Raw genomic sequence first — 4,622 nt, 5'->3', positions numbered from 1 at the left:
GCTTAACCAACTGAGCCAACCAGGTGCCTTAGAATGACTGGCTTTTTTGAGGATGAAAACTTTATGCATGGACTGTGTTCATAGTCCCTTCCAGGGGCTTTCTCAGGAGGCACTGAAATCTGAGAGCAAGTCTGTGGGCATTTATGCTGGTGAGTACCAGCTCTAATAGCCTCAGAGCTAACAACCCAGGCCCTGTGAGCACCACCTTAATAAACTCTCCAGAATAGTGTGTCCTTGCAAAATTGTATCCCTCCCAGATGTTAAATAAACTTATTAAAGCAATATATATCTTGCATGTGGTCAACTCTGAAATGGTGGCCATTTTAAATATTTGTGACTTGAACATAACCAAAACAGATAGCAGTTCATGTTTAATTATTCTACCTCTTAGAACATGTGTTAGTATATAAAATATATACTTTTTTGAGACACTCTGTAGTCAGAAGTCATGGAGAAAGTGTCTGTTGACTTATTGGAACCTGGGAATTAGTGCTGCGTTGAGAGGAGAGAGTCTCTATTTGCTTTTTTAATAATAGAAACCCTGGCCCATGAAGGCCTGTGTGCTCTGAGAGAATGTGCTGAGCCCCAGCCTTGTTTTTCTCTTGCTTTCTGCAACAGAGTGCTCCTCCCCAAAAGCTTCTGCCAAGCCTTTATGCATGTTGAGTCAAAACATTCCGAATATGAGCTCATTGCATGTGAAAAAGGGCTTAAACAACAGCTTGATGTATGCAAGTAGGATGGACTTTTTCAGTCAGTGTTTCAATTAGAATTTCCTGAAGCTTGGACACCTGTGTGCAGTTCGTTCAGTATTTCAGCATCCCCCCTCTGGGATGAAGTGCAGCCCTTGGCTTCCTGCTGTAGATTGAAAGAATGAGTAAACATTCATTTGAAGGACTGTTTGGATAGCCTATCTATGGCTCTAGGTATTGTCTATCTCACTGGCTGATTTGGGGGTATACTTACTTATACAATGGCCCATTGTGCTGATTCCAAGTTCAAAATAAGAATTAACATTCATGAGAAACATCTCATCTACAGTTTTTATCTATTCTTTATTTTCATGGAGGAAGGGAGGTCAAGGAGTGAATTTGGATTGTTTAGGATGCAGGGTTAGGGAAAGCTAGGTGAGAATGTATGAAGAAGACAAAAATAGCTTGGCGAAGGAGAATGAGAGATGGATGGTGAGTGGATTAAAATGGAACTTGGTCTTCACTGCCTTGCCAAGTCTTATAGGGATGTCCGCCAACCTGGTACTCCCTATTCTCTCTGAGGATTGCTTAGCCCAGAACCTAGTGACCATACCAGCCAGAAGGTCGTCATAGTAGTCACGTATTTGTGCTTGAATAACTGAATTTGATTTTTTTAAATCTGCCCTAACCTGAATCCTTGACTTATTGGTGGTGAGATTGTGGAGAAGTATCCCAGGATATGACCCATCCTTCTAAGAATAGTGAAGAGGATGGATGAAAATCAGAGGAGGTGGTTCATTGACCACAAAGATTTATAAACCATGTTAAGTTCAATAGTAGATAATACATAGAGGAAAATGTCTTTCTTTGAATCATGCATGTTTATCAGTTTTATGTAGGTATTGATTGCCTTTGCCATATCAAAATGTTATGCTTTTATGGGACTTTTCTTAAAAATGTCTCTTGGTCAAAGATGAAGAAGTTACTGAGTTGAATTTGGGGTAGAGTGGTCAGCCCAAGTTACTGAGTTGAATTTGGGATAGAGTGGTCAGTCCATGAGTAGGCAAACATGAACTCAGTGGAAAGTAGTTTCACAGATGAAGAGGCTATGAAAATGTGAGACTCCTGTATATACTATGCCTTTCTTTTCTCTTTGCTTCCTTTTTCAGATGTCAAGTTTTCAAAGGACACACACACACACACACACACACTTATCTTCTTTGATGACTCTAAAGAAATGCTTATTACCGGGGTACCTGGGTGGCTCAGTTGGTTAAAGCCTCTGCTTTCGGTTCATGACCTGAACCGAAGGTCATGATCCCAGGGTCCTGGGATCGAGCCCCACATCGGGCTCTCTGCTTGGCCAGGAGTCTGCTTCCTCCTCTCTCTCTGCCTGCCTCTGCCTACTTGTGATCTCTGTCTGTCAAATAAATAAATAAAATTTAAAAAAAAAGAAATGCTTATTACCAAGGGTAGAGGCAAGAAGCGTATCTCTCCTGTGTAACGTGGGATTCTCTCAGAAAACCCAAGGTGTCGGGCTCTTTGGGAGCCTAACATGGCTGGTGCCTTTCCAGATGAATGCTGGTGGGTAGGGTTTTCCCCCAGGTTATGAGACATGGCCTAGAGGGACTTTACATTTCCTGATGGTTATACCCAGCTCGGTACGGAATTGGAGTAGAATTGGAATCCATGTTCTAAGAGAAGAGGCTTTCCACATTGAGCTGGGTTTTCCAACTTCTTGGATCTCTTTTTCTCTTACAAATCACATTTGCAGCCCTCACTGACCTCAGAGACACTTGTCTTTTCATCTTTTCATCCAGCCCTAAGTCATCTAGCTGGATAGAATTTTGCTTTTTGGGGGAAGGGGTGGGGAGGGTCCTTTCCAAGTTAAACAAAGAGAAAGGAACAGTCAATGTGAGATGAACATACCTCTTCCTGCCTTGTTACATAGTTTTGTAAATCATAGTAAAACCCAACTCTGAATGACTGGAGGGTAGACCAAGTGAGTAGATGATCTGAAATACTGAGAATTATGAAAAGAAGACAGGTTATTACTAACATGTATAAATAGGGACATGAACTAGTGGCTAAAGAAGTGTCCTGGGCACCGCCAGGTTGAGGGTGTGCTGGCTGCTTTAGCGAATTGAGAATTGCCATGCTTCTTGATGGTAAGCAAATACTTACTGTTGAAATATTTGGAAACAGCTTATGCTCCTGAGTATCTTAGACTTCCTCCTATTTCCCTTGCTGCTGCTGACAGTAAAGAATATGTTATAAAACTTTTTGCTGGTATAAACCTTAGACCACTTTGTACCCCGCCAATGATGAGCACATCATCAACAACCAGATTAATCAGCTTTTAGCATGGAGTTTGTATTGGGAAGTTGCTTGGACTCCACTGAGGAATGCTTAAGAGAAGGAGCAATGTGGAGTTGAGCCATTCAACTCAACATTTGTTGAGTCTCTCTCTTTCCTGCCCAGTCAGTTCTTGATGTGGTAAACTAGGGTCATCTGAGTTAGAGCAGCTAAAAACAAAAATAAACAGCACCAACACATTCTCTGAACCACACTGGAGCCCCAGACACGTCTTTAACTCCTCACATCGCTCAGCCAAAAGGCCAGCAAGGGGTAAAACACAGATTTGAGTTTCACTTCCTCTCCCTTATTCTCCCCCAACTCTGGGGGTTAGGGACTAGACAGTAGGAGGTGGAAAGAAGAGAAACAAAATCTGAATAACCACAAAAGCAAATGGCTTTGGGTTGAATTCTAAAGCAGACCACAGGAAAAGGAAATCACTAAATATTTGGGTTTTATCTGTGTGTGTGTGTGTGTGTGTGTGTGTGTGTGTGTGTGTGAGAACTTTTATTTGAGTCCCACTTCTCTTTAAAATACCATCTAGTCTCCCTTTGCATGTATCTCTCTGCTCCTAATTTCCTCCACATCTTGAACGGGCCTTGTGTTCATCTCTGAACATTATTTTCTTTTGAAGTTCGTGCTTCTTCCTCAACTTAGCTAAAATAGTGACCATTTATTAATTTCTTTATATTCTCCACTCTGGCTTCAAGTTTTCTACCAGTGTTTGAGAAGTCAGTCATAACTTATAATTTCTGAATTCCATTTTTTTCTTCTCCAGTTTCTTATAATGCAATATTTGATCTATTTTTCTAATTTCTAATTGTTCTTTTTCTCTGTGTTCCCAGAGGCTTTAGTTTTGATTCTCCCTTTCTGAAAAGTGCTCTAACCCAAAGGCTGTGTTACATTTGTATGAAATCAATGAAGTAAGGGAACAGAGGGCAAAGCGCCATTCAACATGGGGACAGTTTTGGGGGGAGGGCAAGAGACCCTGACTCATCCACAGCACGTCGACATCTAGCACAAATCCAGAGACTGTCTGGTGTAATCAGTTTTCAGCATGAAGTGCTCAAGGATAGGGAAAGTCAGGGAGGTAAGATCTTCCCACCAGCCTGCTCCTACCTACCTCATCTTGCTTCCCTCCCTCACTGTTCAAGGGCTCTGCAGGTTCTGATGGGCACAGCTATCATTCTGTTTTGAGAATGCTACAAAAGACCCAGGTCCCCTTGGTAACCTTGGTATCAGAATCAAGGCTATTGCCCCGATAGGTTCCTGCTTTTCTGGGAACTACCTCTGGAGCTGGGAGTCTGTGCTGGTGCCACTGGGTGACTTGGTGGGTGCTAGGGCCCCAATCTCTAACGGCTTTTCTTAGACCCACTTGCAACAAGTGTGTAGCAAAGCATGTTGTCAAAATTATCATATGAATAAACACATAAAATAGTTGGCAAAACATCTGATTAAAACTATTATATAAAACAACATTTGAGGGGCACCTGGGTGGCTCAGTGGGTTAAAGCCTCTGCCTTCGGCTGATCCTGGGATCGGGCCCTGCATCGAGCTCTCTGCTCAGTGGGGAGCCTG

At 42.3% G+C, this 4,622-nt stretch overlaps 1 long non-coding RNA gene across 1 annotated transcript; it reads right to left on the bottom strand.

The window, feature by feature from the left end:
* Positions 1–340: 340 nt before the first annotated feature.
* Positions 341–4,225, bottom strand: LOC125109469 (uncharacterized). The gene is made up of 3 exons (XR_007130240.1): positions 4,168–4,225; positions 2,619–2,712; positions 341–855 (listed from the first exon to the last, which is right to left on the bottom strand). It is a non-coding gene; the product is annotated as an uncharacterized LOC125109469 (long non-coding RNA).
* Positions 4,226–4,622: the final 397 nt, after the last annotated feature.

The sequence above is a fragment of the Lutra lutra genome, chromosome 9 (genome assembly GCF_902655055.1).
Source record: "Lutra lutra chromosome 9, mLutLut1.2, whole genome shotgun sequence".
In the NCBI taxonomy this organism is placed as follows: domain Eukaryota; kingdom Metazoa; phylum Chordata; class Mammalia; order Carnivora; family Mustelidae; genus Lutra; species Lutra lutra.
Note: the sequence above shows the minus strand (reverse complement) of the source record. Positions and strands in the feature narration are given on the sequence as shown.